Consider the following 27,593-nt stretch of genomic DNA (forward strand, 5'->3'; position numbering starts at 1 on the left):
TTTCTCACAGTGGATTGGATTGGGGTTTGGATGGATATTGTGACATGTAATCCTACCAAATTGTGGTTCATGAAATTGTGTGGTATAATCAGTGATCAAGCATCATCTCTTCTTATGAACATTTAAACCAAGGGATTGGGAATTTGTTTGTTTTTAGAGAGCATTGGTGAGCCAAGGAATTGGGATCCAATCATATAAGATTGCCAAGCAAAATTCAATGAATGCATTGGTTGAGGAAGAGATATACATGTTTTGATTCGGAGATTTCAATATCTCCTAAACCCAATGAATTCCCCATTTCTGATTTCCACTTTCTCTTTACATTCAGCAATTCAATTCTTGCAATCACCCCCATTCCCTTTTAATTTCAGCAATTTACATTCTGCTCTTTAATTCATGCAATTTAAGATTCAGCCATTTAATTTTCTTGTCATTTACTTTTCCCGCCAATTTTACATTCCGCAATTCTCATCTCAATTCTTGATTCCGCTCAACTAGAACACACTTCTAATCCAAATTGCTCAATCAACCAATCCTTGTGGGATTCGACCTCACTCTATTGTGAGTTTTTACTTGACGACGATAACCGGTGCACTTGCCGGAAGGAATTTTGCCGATCGTGCAATTTCCTAAATCGTAGCATAACTAGTTTATGCGCACCATCCTGAAATCAAGCAATAAAGTGCATCAAAGTTCTAGTCCAAGTCATGGGAAATGCAACATCCAATTTGTCCTTAAATTCATGCAAAATCCTCATGAAATCATGTAAAGTGTACAATGTATGCTTGAATCAAGATGTAAGTGAATATCTACCTAAAACGAGCTTATTTCCTAAGGAAATGCATGAAACTACCCTAAAAACTGTAAAGAAAAGGTCAGTGAAACTGGCCAAAATGTCCTGGCATCACAACACCAAACTTAAAGCTTGCTTGTCCCTAAGCAAGTACTGGAACAAGAGAATGATGAATGGAATGCCAAGAGAAATGAGTCATTCTTATGGAAGTCATGTCCCTGGTTTTATGGTGGTTTCATGCATAGCAACTTAGGTTCATTCCTGGCTTTCAGACCTTTATCATGTCCTAGAATACTCACTGTGGTTGCATCCCATGAGACTTTTATTCATTGATCCTTTTGTTGTTATTTCAGGGCTTATTTTTGTTCTTAAGCTAAGTGCTCTGTAAGGGGGCAACTCTTTAAAATAAGCTTTCAGCCAACACTCCCGAACCAGTTGGTTCAAGGTGCTAGGTGTTGAAGCACCCCTAAGGACTTACTTGCTCAAGTCTCTCCCCCATACATACACACCACAGGCACATAGTTTATTTATTTTCTTTTCTTGAGACCTTGGTGTCCAGCACCTCTTTGGGTTACTAAATGCTATGTATTGAGGGTTACTCTTGATAGTGGACTTTCAGCTGATAATCCCGAGTTAGTTAACCCAAGTTACCAAGTGATAAGGCACCCCTAAGAGCTTATTCATCCAAGTAGATCCCTCACACAGGAGCACCACAGACACATGCCTCAAGATTAAAAACCATTGGTGCCTAGCCTTATTGCTTGTTCTTTTTCTTTTATTCCTCAACTTTGATTGTTCTTTCCCTTTTTCTTATTAGGATCTTCTTATTTAGCTAGTCTCATGGGGTGTTTCTCAAGCATAGTATTCATGACAGATAGTTGTCCTCCCACCTTATGGTTGAACCAACTTAGCTAACTTATGACTATACCATAAACTCATGAACTTATTCCATAGTATGAACTCCTCTCTGGTCTTTAAAAACACTCATTCTCTTTTTATTTGATTTAAAGGGACAAACATACAAGTAAGCAAAGTAAGGGTGCAGTGACATAAAGACCAGCAAGCATAGACCTCTTCAACTCAAAACTTAAAAGATAGAAATAAAGAAAAAGTTCAAACTATTATGGAAGCATGTTCTATTTCATACAAGATCTTCCTTATTCAAAGCATAGAAAAAGATGGATCAAAGAAGGGACTCCACCACCTTTTACTCATGTGGTTTGCCCATGCTCTCCTCCTTGCTTGTCCTCCTTGTATCCCTCTTGAGTGCTCGTACTCCCACTCCCTTTGCTTTTTCCAATCAGCTTCTTCCAGAAACCACCATCTTCCATCTTCTTCTTGAGTGTTTCTGATGCGCATAAACTTGTTATGCTACGATTTAGGAAATTGCACGATCGGCAAAATTCCTTCCGGCAAGTGCACCGGTTATCGTCAAGTAAAAACTCACAATAGAGTGAGGTCGAATCCCACAAGGATTGGTTGAGTGAGCAATTCGGATTAGAAGTATGTTCTAGTTGAGCGGAATCAAAATTTAGATGAGAATTGCGGAATGTAAAATTGCATGAATTAAAGAGCGAGAAGCTAAATTGCTGAAATTAAAAGGGATGGGGTGATTGCATGAATTTAATTGCAGAATGTAAAGAGAAAGTGGTAGATCAGAAATGGGGAATTCATTGGGTTATAGGAGATATTGAGATCTCCGAATCAAAACATGTTTATCTCTTCCTCAAGCAATGCGTTCATTGAATTTTGCTTGGCAATCTTATATGATTGGATCCCAATCCCTTGGCTCACCAATTCTCTCTAAAAATGAACAAATTCCCAATCCCTTGGTTTAAATGTTCATAAGAAGAGATGATGCTCGATCACTGATTATACCACACAGTTTCATGAACCACAATTTGGTAGGATTACATGTCACAATATCCATCCAAACCCCAATCCAATTCACTGTGAGAAAGCTTCTCTAGCATGAATCCTCCATTCCTTTCCCAAGGTTCCGAAGGATTCCAATTATGGGTAGTTTCTTTCCCAAGACAACTACCCAATGGAATTAGATCGAGAAGCTTTCTAACAAAATTCAAGAGAAAAGATTGAAGAAGAAGATAAACTATTATTGATTCATTGAATTACAATAGAGCTCCCTAACCCAATGAAAGGGGGTTTAGTGAGTCATAGCTCTGAATTCAATTACAAAGATATGAAAACTAGCTCCAAGTGAAGGTAAAAGTCCTTTCTAACTTAAATTCTATCCTATTTATACACTTTCTATATTGAGCTTCTGTTGTGTTTCTTGGGCTTTGAGGCCTCTCCCTGCTTTCCTTTTGCCTTGGGTTTATGATCCATAATCTTGATGAGGCTGTTGATCCAAATTCTGTAACATTCATTGAGCCAACTTAGTGATAATCAAATAATGACACATGACTCAATAAATTGAGATTTCAAACTCATCAATCCTTCAGGCCCAATCCCATAAACCATGATATTCAATTGGGTTTCATACCAGAGTAAGTTTAAGTTATTGTTTGTGCTCAAAGACTAACTTAAACCGCAATATTATTGGCCCAGAAACCTTTTCCAAGAGTGGCGTTTAAGTTGCAGTTTAAGCTTAAACTGCAGCTTAAACGCCAGATACTTCCAGTGAGGCCTTTTGTAGAAGCACGTTTAAGCTTCAGTTTAAGGTTAAACTGAAGCTTAAACGTGGAAATGGAAGAAGGCAGCCCTGGAGAGTAATGTAGTCGAACACGTTTAAGCTTCAGTTTAAGGTTAAACTGAAGCTTAAACGTGGATAAAGGAAGGGCAGCCCTGGAGGTCGAACACGTTTAACCTCCAGTTTAAGGTTAAACTGGAGGTTAAACGTGGGAATGGAAGGAGGCATCCTGGAGGTCGAACACGTTTAACCTCCAGTTTAAGGTTAAACTGGAGGTTAAACGTGGAAGCTTAGAAGAGTAGCCCTGGAGGTGTCGAACACGTTTAAGCTCCAGTTTGAGGTCAAACTGGAGCTTAAACGTGGAAATGGAGAGAGCAACCCTGGAGGAGAGAACTTGGTCGAACACGTTTAAGCTCCAGTTTGAGGTCAAACTGGAGCTTAAACGTGGAAATGGCTCCCTGGTGCTTTTCCCATTCTGGCGTTTAACCTCCAGTTTAAGGTTAAACTGGAGGTTAAACGTGGAACTCCTTCCTGGGTGGCATTATCATTCTGGCGTTTAACCTCCAGTTTGAGGTCAAACTGGAGGTTAAACGTGGAATGCTTCTTTGGTGAGGCTTTTCATTCTGGCGTTTAACCTCCAGTTTAAGGTTAAACTGGAGGTTAAACTTCAATTCCAGCATTTCTTAGCCTTCATGATTCTGGCGTTTAAGCTCCAGTTTAGGCTTAAACTGGAACTTAAACTCCACATGTGATATTCAAGCTTCCTTTATTGATTCTGTTGCTTCCTTGCTTAGCCTCTTCTTCCCTGAAATCATCCAAACAATTGCATCAAAGTCTTGCAAAATTTCATGAGAAATCTTCCATTCATAGCATTCAAGTAATATAACTAAAAACTCATGGAATTTGCATCAAAATCATACTGTTTGGATGGTTCATTGCTTTGTTATTCTTTTAACCATTCTTGGTTACTTAAAGCTCAAGAAAATGCATAAAACCACTAAAACTAACAGAAAAATACTAGTGAAACTAGCCTAAGATGCTTTGGCATCAGTTTCCTTCTGCTGTTTCACCTTCCTCTCTTCTTGTTCTACAAAATCTTTTTGGACCTCATCATATGTAGGGATGGCATAGTGTAGATGATGCATATTACTGGACATGTAGTTCAACTTGGCTTGAGTGTTTACGATGAACTCCTCCCTATGTAGTTGCCGTCCTTCATTAAGTACAGTGAACTTATTGAATGCTTTCATCTGAGCTATTTGCCGCTGATTGAGTTCCTGCAAATGCTTATCTTTGACGTTCTTACCTCTCAGTAACTTGGTGGATGGCTTGAGAGAGTTGGGAGTATTGTTCCTGTTGCTGCTCCATTTGTTGTTTCTGCCACTCTTCTTGTTAGCTCATCAAGTTGGACTGAAGGTTTAGTATTTGCTCTTGTCCTTCCATATGTCTCATCCCCAAATCTTCAATGGCTTTTAGAAGGTGATTCATATTCAAGTCGGCTAGGTAAGGATGCTCTTCTTGTTGATATTCTTCCTGATGGGACTCCTCTTGGTGAGCTCCTTCTTTTGCTTTTAGTTTCCCTATTTGTGGCCTTCTTTGTTGCTGAGCAGGTGTAGTATAGACCATACACTGGATTGTCATTAGCCTCCCAGAGTTCACCCAGTCTGGATTGCTATCCTCAAAGACCACCTTGGCCTCTTTGTATAATCTGAAAATGGTGCTGGGGTACCAAAGTCTGGCACCTGATTCAAGCTTCTCAGCTGAATCTTGAATTCCTTCAGCTATAAGTTCATGCACATTGATTTCTCCACCTTGTACTAGGTAATGTACCATAGTTTCTCAATTAATATTGACCTCTGAATTATTTGCAGCCGGGAGGATAGACCTCCTCACGAGTTCAAACCACCCCTTGGCTTCCGGGCTAAGGTCTCCCCTTTTGATGAACCGGGGTCTCCCATCTCCATACCTCTCCCAGTCAGCTGCTATAACACAGATGTCAGTAACGATCTCAGTGAGCTCATCATTGTCTTGGCTTTTACTTATCCTTGCATGATAACTGGGCTCATCAAAATGTGGTGATTTCAAGTGAAGAGCTCTTGTTATAGCATTTGGGCTGAAGTCCACCTCCTTTGCTCTTACATAACTTTTGAAGGTTGGGGCCCTGGTTTTGTCTTCTCTTACCACATTTACGTAAAATTCTTTGATGAGGTTTCCATTGATCTTTCCCTCTGGATTAGTGAGCCTTTGCCACTCTCTTTTTTCAATTTTCTCCCGAATCTGTGGGCATTCATCTTCATTGAATTGGAAGGTTAACTCGGGCAATATCTTTTTGAGCTTGATCCACTCAAATTCTCATTCATGGAAGGCAGTTTTGAATCTCTTCTCATCGAAAGGAATGCTCTCCATTGGTTCCTTCCTTTTTTGCCTCTTGGAGCTTGATGATGCCATGAATTTGAGTTGCTGTGTGAGGGGATTTGAAGGTAAGGATGGATGAAGAATTTGGTTGGTTAGGATGAGGTGTGATGAAGAGGTTTTGGACACCGAAAGTGTGAAGTGGAGAGTAGGAATTTGAGTGTGAGGGGTAAGTATGCACTAGGACTCACTTATATATGGAGATTGTGAGTGACTGGAAGGTGTGGATTGAGGGAATTGTTGCTTGATGGACGGTTGGGGTTGTGCATGGGGAAAGGACAAGGATCATCATTTTATGAGAGATATTGATTCGGTCTTCAAGAGTCTCCTTTCTTCAATGTTGCATGGCAACATTTCCCAATGCATTCCTTCTTGAGACAAGTGTGTAGTCCCTCTTCATGAAGTGGCCGAACCCTTCTCATTTAGTTGTCCAATCAATCTCCTTCAATGTTCCTCTCCTTTTCCCTATATAATAAGAAAAATTAATGTCCTAAAAAGTATTTAAAATTTACGGCTAAACTAATAAAAAGAAGAAAAGATTTTGTTTATTCATGAACTCCAACTAACTAACTAACTGTGTATCCTTATATGCACATTGGTGGCACCATGGGGTGACACCAAACTTAGTTTGGAGCACTGTGATGAAAAGTTCTGTTCAAAGTTCCAAGACTAGCATGCTCTCGGTTGCATTCATGCTTTCTTGGCACGCTTTGAACACCAAACTTGTTCTTCACTATATACTGCAATATAAGGATTTCACCAAGTGTTTGTCAAGTTTGGGTTGGAATTCATGAATATTGACTTATTCACTAGTAAAAGCTAATAAAACATGGGTTGCCTCCCATGAAGCGCTTCTTTAGCGTCGCAAGCTTGACGTTTCTCCTTTATCAGGGAGGTTGATAATGCTTCAAGTCCTCCCCTCTTGCCTTGGACTTATATCCATTGGTTGTATCAATGATCTCTACATGTTCCAAGGAGAGAACTCTGTTGATAGTGAAGACCTTAGGTAACTGAGATGGTACAGTGGGGAGATTAGGGGAGATATCTGGGAAGTAAGCTTAGATCACTTTATCTCCTGGAGAGAAGTCTTCCGTAGGGATCTTCTTGTTCCTCCACCCCCTTGGTACCTTCTTCTTTGTCCCTTTTGATGTTGCCTTACTCTTGGTGACTTCTTCTTCTAAGGAAATTTTGTTGTTGTCTTCACATGTTTCTGGTGGTTTAGGTTCCTCCAGCTTTTCCTTGAGTTGTGACAACTGCTTATTTCCTTATTCATCAACCCAGGGCTTTTCCAGATGGGCTGGTTGTGCTTCAGTGCTTGCTTCCTTTGTCAGCATCTCATTATGATCTTTGTTTGGTTCTTTGTTTTCTTGGTCTGCTTCTTGCGAGAGTTTGAAGACATTAAAGCTGAGTCGTTCATCATGGATCCTCAATATTAGCTCCCCTCGCTCCACATCTATGAGTGCTCTGGCTGTAGCTAGGAATGGTCTTCCTAATATGATTGGGTGAGTGTGACTCTCTTCCATGTCCAAGATGACAAAGTCTGTGGGAAGAAAGTATTTCCCAACCTTTAACAACACATTTTCCACCACCCCTATTGCTTGTTTTTGAGTTTTGTCAGCCAGCCTGATGACTACATCTGTGGGCAATATCTCATTGATCTGCAGCCTCTTCACCAGGGATAAGGGCATTAAGTTGATGCTTGCTCCCAAATCGCAGAGTGCTCTATCAAACATTGTTTCCCCTATGGCACAGGGGACATGAAAACTCCCTGGATCTTTTCTTTTCGTAGGCAACTGTGGTTGAATGAGGGCACTGCACTCCTTGTTCATCACTATAGTTTGGCCTCCCTTGAGTGAGCTTTTCCTGGGAAGCAGCTCCTTCATATACTTGATATATGCGGGTATTTGTTGAATAGTCTTGATGAATGGTATGTTGACATGCAGAGATGCAAACAAATCTAGAAACCTTAAGTATATTCTCTTCTCCACAGCACCATTGAGCAGTTGGGGAAAAGGTGCATAGAGTCTCAGCAGCTCCTGTTGTGAGATTTCTGGTTCTTGATGATCTTTTCCTTCTTCTCTACTGAGGTATCTTAGGGTTGTTTTGACAGCTTGCTTGGCTTGTCCTCAGTCTCCTTATCACTTATAGTGACCATCTTGCAATCTTCCCATCTTACTTTCTTTGTTTCACCTCTCAGATTCTTCTCTGTGACACTTGGGAATCCATCTGTGGGTTTGGGAATTTGCTCAGAGAGATACCCCACTTGAGATTCCAACCTCTTGATTGTGTCTCCTTGGTTTTTGAAACTAGCTCGCACTTCCTCCTTGACCACCTTGTTGTCTTAAATCTCCTTGCCTATGCCTTCAAGTAGATTCTCAATCCTTGAGAGTCTTTCATCAAATGATTGTAGATCGTGATTAGGCGTGGAAGGATGAGGTAAGTTATTTTGGTTTTGATGTGGATGTGGAGAGGTGTTGTTATTGGGGTGTTGATATGGTCTAGATGTGAAGTGTTGGCGGCTTGCATTGTTGGGATTTGGGCGTCTTTGATCAAGGCTTTGGTCTTGTTGATTTCCCCACCCAAAGTTTGGGTGATTCCTCCATCCATGGTTGTAGGTCTTGGAGTATGGATCATGGTTCTGCCTAGGTGAATTCCCAATGAAGTTGGCTTGCTCCTGACTACCCTCTGCTTCTTCATTCATTCTTTCTTGGGTTGTTGATGAAGTGGTGATTGCTGCTACTTGGTTTCTCTCCATCTTCTTGGTGAGGTGATGAGCGGATAATTTATACGCTTTTTGGCATTGTTTTTAGTATGTTTTTAGTAGAATCTAGTTACTTTTAGGGATGTTTTTATTAGTTTTTGTGTTAAATTCACATTTCTGGACTTTACTATGAGTTTGTGTATTTTTTCTGTGATTTCAGGTATTTTCTGGCTAAAATTGAGGGACTTGAGCAAAAATCAGATTCAGAGGTTGAAGAAGGGCTACTGATGCTGTTGGATTCTGACCTCCCTGCACTCAAAGTAGATTTTCTGGAGCTACAGAACTCAAAATGGCGCGCTTCCAATTGCGTTGGAAACTAGACATCCAGGGCTTTCCAGCAATATATAATAGTCTATACTTTGGCCGAGTTTAGACGACGTAAAAGGGTATTGAATGCCAGTTCTACGCTGCTGTCTGGAGTTAAACGCCAGAAACACGTCACGAACCAGAGTTGAACGCCAGAAATACGTTACAACCTGGCGTTCAACTCCAGAAAGAGCCTCTGCACGTGTAACATTCAAGCTTAGCCCAAGCACACACCAAGAGGGCCCCGGAAGTGGATTTATGCATCAATTACTTACTTCTGTAAACCCTAGTAACTAGTTTATTATAAATAGGACTTTTTACTATTGTATTAGACATCTTATGATTTTTAGTTCATCTTAGGATCATATTGATCACGTTTTGGGGGCTGGCCATTCGGCCATGCCTGGACCTTTCACTTATGTATTTTCAACGGTAGAGTTTCTACACTCCATAGATTAAGGTGTGGAGCTCTGCTGTTCCTCATGAATTAATGCAAAGTACTACTGTTTTTCTATTCAATTCAACTTATTCCACTTCTAAGATATTCATTCGCACTTCAACGTGAATGTGATGAACGTGACAATCATCATCATTCCCCCACGAACGCGTGCCTGACAACCACTTCCGTTCCACCTTAGATTGGATGATTATCTCTTGGATCTCTTAATCAGAATCTTCGTGGTGTAAGCTAGATTGGTGGCGGCATTCATGAGAATCCGAAAAGTCTAAACCTTGTCTGTGGTATTCCGAGTAGGATTCTGGGATTGAATGACTGTGATGAACTTCAAACTCGCGAGTGCTGGGCGTAGTGACAGACGCAAAAGGAGGGTGAATCCTATTCCAGTATGATCGAGAACCTCAGATGATTAGCCGTGCTGTGACAGAGCATTTAGACCATTTTCACAAGAGGATAGGATGCAGCCATTGACCACGGTGATGCCTCCAAACGATTAGCCATGCAGTGACAGCGCATCGGACCATTTTCCAGAGAGGATGAAAAGTAGCCATTGACAATGGTGATGTCCTTACATAAAGCCAGCCATGGAAAGGAGTAGGACTGATTGGATGAAGACAGCAGGAAAGCAGAAGTTCAGAGGGACAAAAGCATCTCTAGACCTTTATCTGAACTTCTCACCAATGATATACATAAGTATTTCTATCATTATTTTCTATCTATTTATTATTTATTTTTGAAAACTCCATAATCAATTATTATCCGCCTGATTGAGATTTACAAGATGACCATAGCTTGCTTCATACCAACAATCTCCGTGGGATCGACCCTTACTCACGTAAGGTTTTATTACTTGGACGACCCAGTGCACTTGCTGGTTAGTTGTGCGAAGTTGTGAAGTTATGTTTGGACCATGGTTCTGTGCATCCGTTTTTGGTGCCATTGCCAGGGAGAGAACGAACAAATAATTTTACAAATCTAAATCTGAGTGATCACGATTTTGCATACCATGTTTTTGGCGCCGTTGCCGGGGATTGTTCGAATTTGGACAACTGACGGTTCATCTTGTTGCTCAGATTAGGTAATTTTCTTTTTGTTTTATTTTCAAAAATTTTTCAAAAATCTTTCAAAATTTTCTCCTATGTTTTCGAAAAAAAAAATTTCTTTTCAAAAATATATATTTTTTTCTTTCTTCAGAATTTTTGAGAATGAATTCTAGTGTTTCATGATGATTTGTTGAATCCTGGCTGGCAGTAAGCCATGTCTAATCTTTTGGACTGGGGTTTCAACTTATCATCACAAGAGCTTGTTGATCTTCACACACTTAGTTGCTCTATACATGGAAAGTATCAATACATGCTAAAGCTTGACTGGCTATTAAGCCATGTCTAACCCTCAGATTGGAGCTTTAGAATAAGAATGCAAGATTCCTGGAATTCATATTAAAAATTTTGGAATCCTTATTTTTCTTTTTCACAAATAATTTTCGAAAAATCCAAAAAAAATCATAAAATCATAAAAATAAAAAAAATATTTCATGTTTCTTGTTTGAGTCTTGAGTCAATTTTTAAGTTCTAAGTTTGCATAAAATTTTTGAAAAAATTCATGCATTCATAGTGTTCTTCATGATCTTCAAGTTGTTCTTGGTAAGTCTTCTTGTTTGATCTTGATGTTTTCTTGTTTTGTGTTGTATGGTGTTTTTCATATGCATTCTTGAATTCTTAGTGTCTAAGCATTAAAGATTTCTAAGTTTGGTGTCATGCATGTTTTCTTTGCATTAAAAATTTTTTCAAAAATATGTTCTTGATGTTCATCATGATCTTCAAAGTGTTCTTGGTGTTCATCTTGACATTCATAGCATTCTTGCATGCATTCATTGTTTTGATCTAAAATTTTCATGCATTGCATCATTTTCATGTTTTTCTCTCTCATCATAAAAAATTCAAAAATAAAAAAAATATATATATATATCTTCCCCTTTTTTCTCTCTTAAAATTTCGAAAATTAGATTTGACTCTTTCAAAAATTTTTAAAAAATCTAGTTGTTTTTATGAGTCAAATCAAATTTTCAATTTAAAAATCTTATCTTTTTCAAAATCTTTTTCAAAAATCAAATCTTTTTCATGTTTTTTAGATATTTTAGAAAATTTTAAAAATATTTTTCAAAAATCTTTTTCTTAATTTTATCTCATAATTTTCGAAAATATCATCAACAATTAATGTTTTGATTCAAAAATTTTAAGTTTGTTACTTACTTGTTAAGAAAGATTCAAACTTTAAGTTCTAGAATCATATTTTGTGATTTCTTGTGAGTCAAGTCATTAATTGTGATTTTAAAAATCAAATCTTTTTCAAAACTAATTTCTATCATATCTTTTCAAAAATATCTTTTTATCTTATCTTTTTCAAAAATTTGATTTTAAAATATCTTTTCTAACTTCTTATCTTCTTATCTTTTCAAAATTGATTTTCAAATTTGTTTCAACTAACTAACTAGCTTTTTGTTTGTTTCTTATCTTTTTCAAAACTACCTAACTAACCCTCTCTCTCTAATTTTCGAAAATATCTCCCTCTTTTTCAAAATTTCTTTTTAATTAACTAATTGTTTCAAATTTTAATTTTAATTTATTTCTTCTCCTAATTTTCGAAAATCACTAACCCCTTTTCAAAAAATAATTTTTGAAAATCCTTCTCTCTCATCTCCTTCTATTTATTTATTCATCTACTAACATCTCTCCCTCACTCACCAAAAATCCGAACCCTCTCTCTCTCTGAGTTCAGATTTTCTCTTCTTCTTTTCTTCTACTCACATAAGGGAACCTCTATACCTGGGCAAAAAGGATCCATATTATTATTATTTTTTTGTTCCCTTATTTTTCATATGAGCAAGAGCAAGGACAAGAACATTCTTGTTGAAGCAGATCCAGAACCTGAAAGGACTCTGAAGAGGAAACTAAGAGAAGCTAAATTACAACAATCCAGCAAGCACCTTTCAGAAATTTTCGAACAGGAAGAGGAGATGGCAGCCGAAAATAATAATAATACAAGGAGGATGCTTGGTGACTTTACTGCACCTAATCCCAATTTACATGGAAGAAGCATCTCAATCCCTACCATTGGAGCAAACAATTTTGAGCTGAAACCTCAATTAGTTTCTCTGATGCAGCAGAACTGCAAGTTCCATGGACTTCCATCTGAAGATCCTTTTCAGTTCTTAACTGAATTCTTGCAGATCTGTGATACTGTTAAGACTAATGGAGTAGATCCTGAAGTCTACAGGCTCATGCTTTTCCCTTTTGCTGTAAGAGACAGAGCTAGAGTGTGGTTGGACTCTCAACCCAAAGATAGCCTGAACTCTTGGGATAAGCTGGTCACGGCTTTCTTAGCCAAGTTCTTTCCTCCTCAAAAGCTGAGCAAGCTAAGAGTGGATGTTCAAACCTTCAAACAGAAAGAAGGTGAATCCCTCTATGAAGCTTGGGAGAGATACAAGCAACTGACCAAAAAGTGTCCTTCTGACATGTTTTCAGAATAGACCATCCTGGATATATTCTATGATGGTCTGTCTGAATTAGCTAAGATGTCATTGGATACTTCTGCAGGTGGATCCATTCACCTAAAGAAAACGCCTGCAGAAGCTCAAGAACTCATTGACATGGTTACTAATAACCAGTTCATGTACACTTCTGAGAGGAATCCTGTGAGTAATGGGACGCCTCAGAAGAAGGGAGTTCTTGAAATTGATACTCTGAATGCCATATTGGCTCAGAACAAACTATTGACTCAGCAAGTCAATATGATTTCTCAGAGTCTGAATGGAATGCAAGCTGCATCCAACAGTACTCAAGAGGCATCTTCTGAAGAAGAAGCTTTTGATCCTGAGAACCCTGCAATAGCAGAGGTGAATTACATGGGTGAACCATATGGAAACACCTATAACCCCTCATGGAGAAATCACCCAAATCTCTCATGGAAGGATCAAAAGCCTCAACAAGGCTTTAATAATGGTGGAAGAAACAGGTTTAGCAATAGCAAGCCTCTCCCATCATCCATTCAGCAACAGACAGAGAACTCTGAACAAAATACTTCTAATTTAGCAAACTTAGTCTCTGATCTATCTAAGGCCACTGTAAGTTTCATGAATGAAACAAGGTCCTCCATTAGAAATTTGGAGGCACAAGTAGGACAGCTGAGTAAAAGGATCACTGAAATCCCTCCCAGTACTCTCCCAATCAATACAGAAGAAAATCCAAAAGGAGAGTGCAAGGCCATTGAAATGACCATCATGGCCGAAACCACAAAAGATGAGGATGACGTGAATCCCAGTGAGGAAGACCTCCTAGGACGTCCAGTGATCAATAAGGAGTTTCCCTTTGAGGAACCAAAGGAATCTGAGGCTCAACTAGAGACCATAGAGATTCCATTAAACCTCCTTATGCCATTCATGAGCTATGATGAGTATTCCTCTTCTGAAGAGAATGAGGATGTTACTAAGGAGCAAATTACCAAGTACCTTGGTGCAATCATGAAGCTGAATGCCAAATTATTTTGTATTGAGACTTGGGAAGATGAAGCTCCCTTGTTCACCAATGAACTGAGTGATCTGGATCAACTGACATTGCCTCAGAAGAAATAGGATCCTGGAAAGTTCTTAATACCTTGTACCATAGGCACCATGATCTTTGAAAAGGCTCTGTGTGACCTTGGTTTAAGGATAAACCTCATGCCCCTCTCTGTAATAGAGAAACTGGGAATCTTTGGGGTGCAAGCTACTAAAATCTCATTAGAGATGGCAGACAATTCAAGAAATCAGGCTTATGGACAAGTAGAGGACGTGTTAGTAAAGGTTGAAAGCCCTTACATCCCTGCTGATTTCATAGTCCTAGATACTGGGAAGGATGAGGATGAATCCATCATCCTTGGAAGACCCTTCCTAGCCACAGCAAGAGCTGTGATTGATGTTGACAGAGGTGAATTAGTCCTTCAATTGAATGAGGACTCCCTTGAGTTTAAAACTCAAGGTCATCCTTCTGTAAACATGGAAAAGAGGCACAGCAAGCTTCTCTCAAAATAGAGTCAACCAGAGCCCCCACAGTCAAACTCTAAGTTTGGTGTTGGGGAGTCTCAACAATGCTCTGAACATCTGTGAGGCTCCATGAGAGCCCACTGTCAAGCTATTGACATTAAAGAAGCGCTTGTTGGGAGGCAACCCAATTTTTATTTATCTAATTTTATTTTTATTGTTATTTCATGTTTTATTAGGTTCATGATCATGTGGAGTCACAAAATAAATATAAAAATCGATAACGGAATCAAAAACAGCAAAAGAAAAATCACACCCTGGAGAAGGATCTCACTGGCGTTTAAACGCCAGTAAGGAGCATCTGTCTGGCGTTCAACGCCAGAACAGAGCATGTTTCTGGTGTTGAACGCCAGAAACAAGCAGCATCCTGGTGTTCAGACGCCAGAAATGTGCAGTAAAGAAGAGCTGGCGCTGAACGCCAGAAACAAGCATCTGGCTGGCGTTCAACGCCAGAAATATGCTGCATCTGGGCGTTGAACGCCCAGAACAAGCATCAATTCGGCGTTTAAATGCCAGAATTGCATGCAAAGGCATTTTACATGCCTAATGGGTGCAGGGATGCAAATTCTTGACACTTCAGGATCTGTGGACCCCACAGGATCATCTCAGCATCTGTGGACCCCACAGGATCCCACCTACCACCACTCACTCTCTTCCCTCTTCTCAATGTTCATCCTCTCTTCCCAATAAACACTCTTCCCCAAAACTCTTCACCAATCACCACAATCTCTCTTCCCTATCACCACCTACCACCACTCACATCCATCTACTCTTCCCCATAAACCTACCTCATAAACCCCACCTACCTTCAAAATTCAAAATCAATTTCCCACCCAAAACCCACCCTTATGGCCGAACCTTACCCCCCTCCCTTCCCTATATAAAGCCCTCCATTCTTCTTCATTTTCACACAAAACAACCTTCTCTTCCTCTTCTTGGCCAAAACACATCTCTCTCCATCTCCTCCATAATTTCTTCTTCTTCTTCATCTATTCTTTCTTCTCTTGCTCGAGGGTGAGCAATATTCTAAGTTTGGTGTGGTAAAAGCATAAGCTTTTTGTTTTTCCATTACCATTGATGGCACCCAAGACCGGAGAATCCTCTAGAAAAGGGAAAGGGAAGACAAAAGCTTCCACCTCTGAGTCATGGGAGATGGAAAGATTCATCTCCAAAGCTCATCAAGACCACTTCTATGATGTTGTGGCCAAGAAGAAGGTGATCCCCAAGGTCCCTTTCAAACTCAAGAGAAATGAGTATCCGGAGATCCGACATGAAATCCAAAGAAGAGGTTGGGAAGTTCTAACAAACCCCATCCAACAAGTCAGCATCCTAATGGTTCAAGAGTTCTATGCCAATGCATGGATCACTAGGAACCATGATCAAAGTAAGAATCCGAACCCAAAGATTTATCTCACCATGGTTCGGGGGAAATACTTAGATTTTAGTCCGGAAAACGTGAGGTTGGCATTTAACTTGCCCATGATGCAAGGAGATGCACGCCCCTACACTAGAAGGGTCAACTTTAATCAAAGGTTGGACCAAGTCTTCATGGACATATGTGTGGAAGGAGCTCAATGGAAGATTGACTCCAAAGGCAAGCCGATTCAACTAAGAAGACTGGACCTCAAGCCTGTGGCTAGAGGATGGTTGGAGTTCATCCAACGCTCCATCATCCCCACTAGCAACCGATCTGAAGTTACTGTGGATCGGGCCATCATGATTCATAGCATCATGACTGGAGAGGAAGTAGAAGTTCATGAAGTCATCTCCCTTGAACTCTACAAAATAGCCGAAAAGTCCTCCCCCATGGCAAGGCTATCTTTCCCTCATCTTATTTGCCATCTATGTTACTCAGCTGGAGCTTTCATAGAAGGAGACATTCCCATTGAGGAAGAGAAGCCCATCACTAAGAAAAGGATGGAGCAAGCAAGAGAGCCCATTCATGGATCTCAAGAGATGCATGAAGCTCATCACCATGAGATCCTGGAGATGCCTCAAATGCATTTTCCTCCACAAAACTATTGGGAGCAAATCAACACCTCCCTAGGAGAATTAAGTTCCAACATAGGACAATTAAGGGTGGAACATCAAGAGCACTCCATCATACTTCATGAAATTAGAGAAGATCAAAAAGCAATGAGGAAGGAGCAACAAAGACAAGGAAGAGACATAGAAGAGCACAAGGACATCATTGGTTCCTCAAGAAGAAAACGCCACCATCACTAAGGTGGACTCATTCCTTGTTCTTACATTCTCTTTTTTTCGTTTTCTATGTTAAGTGCTTATCTAAGTTTGTGTCTTATTACATGATCATTAGTATTTAGTAATTATGTCTTAAAGTTATGAATGTCCTATGAATCCATCACCTCTCTTAAATGAAAAATGTTTTTAATTCAAAAGAACAAGAAGTACATGAGTTTCGAATTTATCCTTGAACTTAGTTTAATCATATTGATGTGGTGACAATGCTTCTTGTTTTCTGAATGAATGCTTGAATAGTGCATATGTCTTTTGAAGTTGTTGTTTATGAATATTAAATATGTTGGCTCTTGAAAGAATGATGACAAAGAGACATGTTATTTGATAATCTGAAAAATCATAAAAATGATTCTTGAAGCAAGAAAAAGTAGCAAAGAACAAAGCTTGCAGAAAAAAAAAGAAAAAAAATAGCGAAAAAAATAGCAAAAGCAAGCAGAAAAAGCCAAAAGCTCTTAAAACCAAAAGGCAAGAGCAAAAAGCCAATAGCCCTTAAAACCAAAAGGCAAGGGTAATAAAAAGGATCCCAAGGCTTTGAGCATCAGTGGATAGGAGGGTCTAAAGGAATAAAATCCTAGCCTAAGCGGCTAAACCAAGCTGTCCCTAACCATGTGCTTGTGGCGTGAAGGTGTCAAGTGAGAACTTGAGACTGAGCGGTTAAAGTCAAGGTCCAAAGCAAAAGAAGAGTGTGCTTAAGAACCCTGGACACCTCTAATTGGGGACTTTAGCAAAGCTGAGTCACAATCTGAAAAGGTTCACCCAATTATGTGTCTGTGGCATTTATGTATCCGGTGGTAATACTGGAAAACAAAGTGCTTAGGGCCACGGCCAAGACTCATAAAATAGCTGTGTTCAAGAATCATCATACTGAACTAGGAGAATGAATAACACTATCTGAACTCTGAGTTCCTATAGATGCCAATCATTCTGAACCTCAATGGATATAGTGAGATGCCAAAACTATTCAAGAGGCAAAAAGCTACATGTCCCTCTCATCTGGTTGGAGATATGTTTCATTGATAGTTTGGAATTTATAGTATATTCTCTTCTTTTTATCCTATTTGATTTTCAGTTGCTTGGGGACAAGCAACAATTTAAGTTTGGTGTTGTGATGAGCGGATAATTTATACGCTTTTTGGCATTATTTTTAGTATGTTTTTAGTAGAATCTAGTTACTTTTAGGGATGTTTTTATTAGTTTTTGTGTTAAATTCACATTTCTGGACTTTACTATGAGTTTGTGTGTTTTTCTGTGATTTCAGGTATTTTCTGGCTAAAATTGAGGGACTTGAGCAAAAATCAGATTTAGAGGTTGAAGAAGGGCTGCTGATGCTGTTGGATTCTGACCTCCCTGCACTCAAAGTGGATTTTCTCGAGCTACAGAACTCAAAATAGCGCGCTTCCAATTGCGTTGGAAAGTAGACATCTAGGGCTTTCCAGAAATATATAATAGTCCATACTTTGGCCGAGTTTAGATGACGTAAAAGGGCATTGAACGCCAGTTCTATGCTGCTGTCTGGAGTTAAACGCCAGAAACACGTCACGAACCAGAGTTTTAACGCCAGAAATACGTTACAACCTGGCGTTCAACTCCAGAAAGAGCCTCTGTGCGTGTAACATTCAAGCTCAGTCCAAGCACACACCAAGTGGGCCCCGGAAGTGGATTTATGCATCAATTACTTACTTCTGTAAACCCTAGTAACTAGTTTATTATAAATAGGACTTTTTACTATTGTATTAGAAATCTTATGATTTTTAGTTCATCTTAGGATCATATTGATCGCGTTTTGGGGGCTGGCCATTCGGCCATGCCTGGACCTTTCACTTATGTATTTTCAACGGTAGAGTTTCTACACTCCATAGATTAAGGTGTGGAGCTCTGCTGTTCCTCATGAATTAATGCAAAGTACTACTATTTTTCTATTCAATTCAACTTATTCCGCTTCTAAGATATTCATTCGCACTTCAACGTGAATGTGATGAACGTGACAATCATCATCATTCCCCCACGAACGCATGCCTGACAACCACTTCCGTTCCACCATATCTTGGATCTCTTAATCAGAATCTTCGTGGTGTAAGCTAGATTCATGGCGGCATTCATGAGAATCCAAAAAGTCTAAACCTTGTCTGTGGTATTCCGAGTAGGATTCTGGGATTGAATGACTGTGACGAACTTCAAACTCGCGAGTGCTGGGCGTAGTGACAGACGCAAAAGGAGGGTGAATCCTATTCCAGTATGATCGAGAACCTCAGATGATTAGCCGTGCTGTGACAGTGCATTTGGACCATTTTCACAAGAGGATAGGATGCAGCCATTGACCACGGTGATGCCTCCAGACGATTAGCCATGCAGTGACAGCGCATCGGACCATTTTCCAGAGAGGATGAAAAGTAGCCATTGACAATGGTGATGTCCTTACATAAAGCCATCCATGGAAAGGAGTAGGACTGATTGGATGAAGACAGCAGGAAAGCAGAAGTTCAGAGGGACAAAAGCATCTCTAGACCTTTATCTGAAATTCTCACCAATGATATACATAAGTATTTCTATCATTATTTTCTATCTATTTATTATTTATTTTCAAAAACTCCATAATCAATTATTATCTGCCTGACTGAGATTTACAAGATGACCATAGCTTGCTTCATACCAACAATCTCCGTGGGATCGACCCTTACTCACGTAAGGTTTTATTACTTGGACGACCCAGTGCACTTGCTGGTTAGTTGTGCGAAGTTGTGAAGTTATGTTTGGACCATGGTTCTGTGCATCCGTTTTTGGTGCCATTGCCAGGGAGAGAACGAACAAATAATTTTACAAATCTAAATCTGAGTGATCACGATTTCGCATACCATGAGGTCAGCCAGCTGCTGGGTAATGAGCTTGTTTTGGGCCAGCAGAGCATCTACATTGTTTAGCTCCATTACTCCTCTTGTGTTCCCTCTTTCGGAAGCATAGAAGTAGTCATTCTCTGCTACAGTTTCAATGACATCTATGGCCTCCTCAATGGTCTTCTTCTTGTTCAAAGATCATCCGGATGAATGGTCTACGGCCTTCTTTGACTCATAAGAGAGCCCTTCATAGAAAATGTGCAGCTGCACCCATTCATTGAACATGTCAGGTGGACACCTCCTTGTTAGGTCTTTAAACCTCTCCCATGCTTCATATAGAGTCTCACCATCTTGTTGCCTGAAAGTTTGGACCTCAGCTCTCAGCCTATTGATTTGTTGAGGGGGGTAAAATCTTGCTAAGAATTTGTTCACCACATCTTCCCAAGTTGTCAAGCTCTCCTTTGGGAAAGACTCCAGCCACTTGGCTGCCTTATCCTTGAGTGAGAATGGAAATAAGAGCAGTCTATAGGCGTCAGGATGAACACCATTAGACTTCACTGTGTCACATATTCTCAGGAAGGTGGTTAGATGTTGATTGGGGTCTTCTTGGACACTTCCTCCGAACGAACAGTTGTTCTGAACAAGGGTGATGAGCTGTGGTTTTAGTTCAAAATTGTTGGCATGGATGGTTGGCTTTTGAATGCTACTTCCACAGTTTCCTGGGTTTGGATTGATGTAAGAGCCTAAAACTCTTCTATCCTCCCCAGCATGATTTGCTCGTCCTCTTCCGCCATGGTTGTGAGCTTCTTCTTCACGATGGTTTTCCATGTTTTCTTCCATGTTTGGTTCAAAGTATTCCTCAAAGTGTTCCTCCTCTTCTTCAGCACCAACTACACATTTTTCTCTAGCCTCCCTCCTTAGTCTAAGGAAGGTTCTCTCAGGTTCAGAATCAAAGGAAGTTGAAGCCCTGCTTCTTCTCCCTGTCATACAACCAACAAGTACAAGCAAAGAGAATAGGTGCAGAAAGTATATCTGTCAGAATTACTGTTAGTGTGAGTGATGCAATATATCAAATAGTTAGTGGGTTAGTGAAATGAATGGTAAATAACAAAGAAAAAGTAGGGGGAAGGGAAAAAAATTAACTAAAACAGAAAGTAAATGACTCAAACAGAAAATTAAATCAAACAAAAATAAAATGCTCAATCTAGTTATCCTCCAATTTAATCATTGTTGATGCACAATCAATCCCCGGCAACGGCGCCATAAACTTGGTGCACGGAAAACTTGTCTCGCAACAAATTTCCATCGGCAAGTGTACCGAAGTTGTCGTCAAGTAAAAACTCACAATAGAGTGAGGTCAAATCCCACGGGAATTGATTGATCAAGCAACTTTAATTAGATGAATGTTCTAGTTGAGCGAATCCAGAATTTGAGTTGAGAATTGCAGAAAATAAAATGGCGGGAAGGTAAATGGCAGAAAAAGTAAATGCTAGAATTAAAGAACTGGAAGTAAATGACTGAAAGTAAATTGTAGAATTGTAAATGGGAATGGGGGAATTGCTCATAAACGTAAGTAACAGAAATTGAAGAGAAAGGGTAAGATCAGAAATTGGGAGTTCATCGGGCTTAGGAGAAGTTGCATTCTCCGGATCAATTTTATTTTCATCTCTTCCTCAATCAATGCACTCATTGATCTCCTTGGCAATCTTAAGTGATCGAATTACAATTTCTTGTAATTCAATCTCTCAAATCTTGATCAATAGCCAATTCCTTGGTCAATTGCTCATGAGAAGAGATGAAGTATGGTCACTGATTATACCACATGCATTTCCCAAATCAAGTGTTGAGAGGATTATAGTCACATATCCATCCAAACCCAATTTGGTCCAGCATGAGAAAGCATTTCTAGCATGATCTCTTCATTCCTCTTTCAAGGTTCAGAAGAGATCCAAGTATGAATAGCTTCTTTTCCAAGATAACTACCCAATTGGATGAAGATCAAAAGCTTTCAAGTAAAATTAAGAGAAAAGATAGAAGAAGAATAATGAAAACTAGTATTGATCCATCAAATTACAACAGAGCTCCCTAACTCAATAAAAGGGGTTTAGTTGTTCATAGCTTTGGAAAATGAAAACAAAGATGGAGAATACATGATGAAACTAGAAGTGCAGAGAAAGTAAAATACAGAGAGTAGTTCTATGCCAAGAGGCTCCCTATAATTTCCAACTCTCCCAATTTAATTCAAAGCTACTCCTATATATACTACTCTTCTGTTCTTCTAGTTGGCTCTTCAAGTCTTGGGTATGGGCCTTTGGATCTTGAGTTTGAAGCAGTTCTCTTCTTCATTGGGCTTGGCTTTACTTGCAGAGAGAAAGTGTGAAGTGGGCAGAGAATTTAGCTCAGGACGTTAGTGGTGTTAATGTTCAGTGAAAATATGGGTTCGAGAACGTTAGTGACAATCACTTTTTTCACTAACGTTCCTCACCCAAGTAAGAGCCACGTTAACTTCAACGTTAGTAGCACAAATGTTGCCACTAACGTTGCCTCTATGCCCTTCGCACACGATACTGGGACTTACCTTTCCCAGTAACGTTGAGAAGTCTCCCCCTTCCTTACGCTAGAGTCCACGTTAACTTAGTTAATGTGGCTCTTTTAACGTAGGCTTGCCAACCTTCGAGAATGTTAGTGACACTTACCATTGTCACTAACGTTCCAATGTGCCCCTATTTCTCATGTTAGAGTCCACGTTAACTAGGTTAACATGGCTTCTAACGTGGCCATGCTAGCCATCTCCAACGTTAGTGACAAAGTTGAGTGCCACTAACGTTGGCTCATCATTCCCTTATCCACGTTAGCTTACACGTTAACTAAGTTAACGTGGGAGTTAACATGGCTCATAGTGGCTTGTGTGGGCTAATTCCAATGTTAGTGACAATGTTGGGTCTCACTAACGTTGGCGATCACCTCCCTTCTTCACGTTAGCTTCCACATTAACTAAGTTAACGTGGGAGTGAACGTGGCTTATTGGGGCTTGTGTGGGTTCCTTCCAACGTTAGTGACAATGTTTGGTGTCACTAACGTTGTCGACCACTTTGTCTCCTCAGGTTAGCTTCCACGTTAACTAGGTTAACGTGGAAGTTAACGTGGCTTATTGTGACTTGGCCAACGTTAGTGATAAAGTTGAATGTCACTAACGTTGGCTTCCCCTTTACTTCTTAATGTTAGAGGCCACGTTAACTAAGTTAATGTGGCAACTAACGTGGCCACTTATGAGCTTGGTCCAACGTTAGTGATAATGTTAAGTGTCACTAACGTTGGCTCCATTTCCTTTCTTCCACGTTAGAGTTCACGTTAACTTAGTTAACGTGACTCTTAGCGTGGGCAATGATGGCTTCGAGAGCGTTATTGGCAATTACTTTTCTCATTAACTTTGCAAGTTACTCCCATTCCACATTAGTGTTAACGTTAGTGTAACTAATGTAGCCACTAATGTGGTTCTTCTTTGCTTTCTTTATCCTGAAATCAAGCAAAAAAGTGCATCAAAGTTCTAGTCCAAGTCATGGGAAATGCAACATCCAATTTGTCCTTAAATTCATGCAAAATCCTCATGAAATCTTGTAAAGTGCACAATGTATGCTTGAATCAAGATGTAAGTGAATATCTACCCAAAACGAGCTTATTTCCTAAGGAAATGGATGAAACTACCCTAAAAACAGTAAAGAAAAGGTCAGTGAAACTGGCCAAAATGCCCTGGCATCAAGTTACAACAACGAATACCTTCTTCTCCTCCCAAACCATATTGCTACCTTTGTTAAGCCGCAAATTGCACAAAGACAATGGGGTTTCCTACAGAGACAGCCGAGGCAGGTCAATCTTTCTTGGGTAGTCGAGTTCTACTCCAACTTCCACCTGCCAACTCTGCAGTCCGTCTTTGTCCGTCAGAAGCAAGTCCCCATTACAGAAGAGGCCATTCAAAAAGTTCTAGGTCTTTCTCCTGTTCCAAAAGGATTGGACGCCTTTCAAGAAGCCACACTAAAGCGCCAAATGTACCAATTTGACTAGGATGCCGTTCTCAGAGTTATCGCACTACCTGGCAGCCGTTGGATCTACGAATACCATCGTACCCACCCTAAGGGAATATCGGCTTCAGCACTTACTTTGGAGGCTCGCGTATGGGCATAGATCATGTCCCATTACGTCTTTCCAAGCACTCACGAGTCCTCCTTCACTGCGGACATGGCCGTTCTACTATGGTGCATCCTTACAGACCAACCTCTGAACCTACCAAGACACATCCGGAATGCCATGGGACACGTACAAATTGTGGGCAACTTCCCTTTTCCCACCTTGGTCTCAGATCTTGTCTCAGCAGCCGGAATTTCCTACAGAGCTGGGGACACCAAAGCCATGCTCCCACGGGATGATCAGTATGTCCCTAACGGAAAATACATCAGACCTCCACCAGCCGCCATAAGTCATCCTACTGAACCGGTTGAAGATATTCCTTCTTCAACACCACAAGCACCTACAACAGACCAACTGCTCCATCAGATACTCGAAAGGTTGGATCGGCAGGAACACAAAGCTAAGATGAGAGAGCGTCGTAACAAGCGCCGATTCACATACCTCAAGGAGCTGATTATGGGAAAATTCAAGGACTCAGACACCCCGGACTCCACTTCCTTTACCAGCACAGGAAGCCATGATGGTCCCGACTGTGGAGATACTGCTACCAGCCCACCTTTGTTCCTGACAGATGGCACTGAGGACGGTGCAAAGCCTTAAGTGTGGGGAAGTCGGTCAGTACCTGACTTTTGGAGGTAATTTCTCTTCCCTAAACACCAATAAATTAGGATATTTAGTTAGTTTTTCTTTTGTAGAATAGGATAAATTGCATAGTAATAGGTTAGTTGCATGCATGTTCTACTTGATTGAAAAGACAATAAGTTTTCCTCTAAGACCCTATTTTCGGAACAAAATTTCACTAACTTTAATTAAAACTCTTATGTTAAATTTGCTTGAAGTTGTATTTGGAACATGATTTTTGAGCTAAAAGAACACACAACCTGTGAGATTTGAGCCTTTATGCATGGTTACATTATTTAACCATAATTATTTTATTCTTGTGTGTTTACTTCTCTATGATTGTAATCTATATTTTGATCCATCCTATATGTCCAATGTTTATTATATTTATATGTTTGCATATGATTGAGGCCATTAATTGTTTAGCTCACTTATCCAAATTTAACCTACCCTTTCAATTACCTTTGTTAGCCACTTTGAGCCTTTAAATCCCATTTGTTCTATATTTTGCCACATTACTAGCCTTAAGCAGAAAAAAATAATTATATATCCCAAATTGAATCTTTGGTTAGCTTAAGATAGAATTGTGTGTGCTAATTAAGTATGGGAAATTGTGGAAACAAAAGATAATAAGGGAATGCGTCATGATAATATAATGAGAATTTGGATGCCTACTCATGTGAAACTATAAGAATTAAAAATCTATGTGCATTGATAAGCTATGTTTATTTTTATGTTTATGTTAAAAAAAAAAACCAAAAATATTCAATAAATAAATAAGGGGACAAAATTACCCCAATGCTAAGTTAAGAATTCAAAGATCAATGCATGTATGATAAAATTAAAATAAAAAGTTTATACACGAGTATGGAATGTGAAAGGGAAATTCTGGGTAGCTAGGTATGAATTCTCAAGTTATAAAGAATATATATAGGTTATTTTAAAGATTAAGTTTATAAGCTTACTTAGACACATATTTATCCTTACCATTACCTTGGCCCCATTACAACCTTGAAAAGACCTTATGATGTTTGCATTGGTATATTAAATGTTGTTGATTGGTTAGGAGAAGAAAAAAATTAGAGAGCATGATTAGAGAAGGATAGAGTGATTGCCCTATACACTAGAGAGATTAGAGCGTACATACATCATCAGTGAGGGTTCAATGCTTAAAATTCTATGTTCCCTGCTTTCATGAGCTACCTTCTTGCATTTTTATCTGTTCTTACTGTATAAGAATTGAATTAGTAGAATTTGATTTGTAATTATTTTGAAGAGCTTATTTACTATTGATCAAGTGGACAAGAATCATATAGTTGCATTCACATATATAGGTTGCATTGCATTGCATGAGTTTTACATGTTCCTACTCATTTATTTTATCTCCTTCAACTAAGCATGAGGACATGCTAATGTTTAAGTGTGGAGAGGTTGATAAACCACTATTTTATGGTTTATAATGTGTTTAATTGTGTAGTTTTATCATGATCTTTACCCACTTATTCATATGATTAGCATGCATTTATATTTCCTTCCTAAAATTAGTGGTTTATCTTCTTCCCAAAGAAGAGCAATGTGGATGGGTTGCTACAATTGATGAGCTCCTTCAAAAGGTTGTGCGGATGAACTTGTTTGTTGCCCCATTAGAAGCTCTTCCATCCCTTCCTTCTTGGTGGCCACCTAAAAGGAAAGAAAAAGAAAGAGAATTAAGCCTACAACAAAGATAGCAAAGCAAATAGAACATAAGCGGGGGCTAATGCCAAGTAAGAGTAAGGTTCTCACTACATGTTAGCTACGCATGTAAGTGAGAGAGCAATATAGGCCAAGGGTATATCAACTAATACTTGATACAAGCGTAAAGTCAAAGCATGAAGAGCATATTGAGCATCAAGATCAAATAAGAGTTGACACAAACAAGATTAGTGATAAGCATGAAAGCATTAGGTCCCATCCTAACTCAATGATAATGAGGCATAAAAATAAAGGATAATGAGTTAGTGGTGCGCAGAAATTGTGATTACATTTTGATTATGTAAAATTCATTGCTCTTTCTTTCCTTGGTAATGGCGCCAAAAAACATGATGCCAATACCATGGTTCACAACTTTGCACAACTAACCAGCAAGTGCACTGGGTCATCCAAGTAATACCTTACGTGAGTAAGGGTCGAATCCCACGGAGATTGTTGGTATGAAGCAAGCTATGCTCACCTTGTAAATCTCAGTCAGGCAGATATAAAATAGTAATGGGGTTTTCGAAAATAATGCTAAAATAAGGATAGAAATACTTATGTAATTCATTGGTTAGAATTTCAGATAAGCGTGTAGAGATGCTTTCGTTCCTCTGAACCTCTGCTTTTCTGCTATCCTCATCCAAACAATCTTACTCCTTTCTATGGCTGGCTTTATGTAAGGATGTCACCGGTGCCAATGGCTACTTTCGATCTCTCTCGGAAAAATGATCCAAATGCTCTGTCACAGCACGGCTAATCGTCTGGAGGCATCACCTTTGTCGTTGGTTGCATCCTATTCCTCCTTGTGAAAATAGTCCGATGCGCTGTCACTGCATGGCTAATCATCTGGAGGTTCTCGATCATACTGGAATAGGATTTACTATCCTTTTGCGTCTGTCACTACGCCCAGCACTCGCAAGTTTGAAGCTCGTCACAGTCATTCAATCCCAGAATCCTACTCGGAATACCACGGACAAGGTTTAGACTTTCCGGATTCTCATGAATGCCGCCATCAATCTAGCTTATACCACGAAGATCCCAATATCTCGGACTCGGTCCCCTGTATTAGTAATCTAAGAGATACTCATTCAGTCTAATGTAGAACGGAAGTGGTTGTCAGGCACGCATTCATAGGGAATGATGATGATTGTCACGTTCATCACATTCAGGTTGAAGTGCGAATGAATATCTTAGAAGCGGAAAAAGTTGAATTGAATAGAAAATAGTAGTACTTTGCATTAATCCTTGAGGAACAGCAGAGCTCCACACCTTAATCTATGGAGTGCAGAAACTCTACCGTTGAAAATACATAAGTGATAATGGAGTTCATTGGTCTTGGCCCCAGAGGGGAACCGGAGTAACCAAGACTGCGAATACAATGATAAAAAGTTCTATTTATAATAAACTAGTCACTAGGGTTTACAGAAGTAAGTAATTGATGCATAAATCCACTTCCGGGGCCCACTTGGTGTGTGCTTGGGCTGAGCTTGAAGTCTACACGTGGAGAGGT

The 27,593-nt window shown here is 39.6% G+C and overlaps 2 non-coding genes across 2 annotated transcripts; one reads left to right on the forward strand and one right to left on the reverse strand.

Annotated features, from left to right (window-relative positions):
• Positions 1-12,791: 12,791 nt before the first annotated feature.
• LOC112746290 (small nucleolar RNA R71) lies at positions 12,792-12,895 on the reverse strand. Its single transcript, XR_003174182.1, has one exon. It is a non-coding gene; the product is annotated as a small nucleolar RNA R71 (small nucleolar RNA).
• Positions 12,896-19,829: 6,934 nt separating this feature from the next.
• Positions 19,830-19,933, forward strand: LOC112745622 (small nucleolar RNA R71). Its single transcript, XR_003173540.1, has one exon. It is a non-coding gene; the product is annotated as a small nucleolar RNA R71 (small nucleolar RNA).
• The last annotated feature ends 7,660 nt before the right edge of the window (positions 19,934-27,593 follow it).

Source organism: Arachis hypogaea, chromosome 14 (assembly GCF_003086295.3).
Source record: "Arachis hypogaea cultivar Tifrunner chromosome 14, arahy.Tifrunner.gnm2.J5K5, whole genome shotgun sequence".
Classification (NCBI taxonomy): domain Eukaryota; kingdom Viridiplantae; phylum Streptophyta; class Magnoliopsida; order Fabales; family Fabaceae; genus Arachis; species Arachis hypogaea.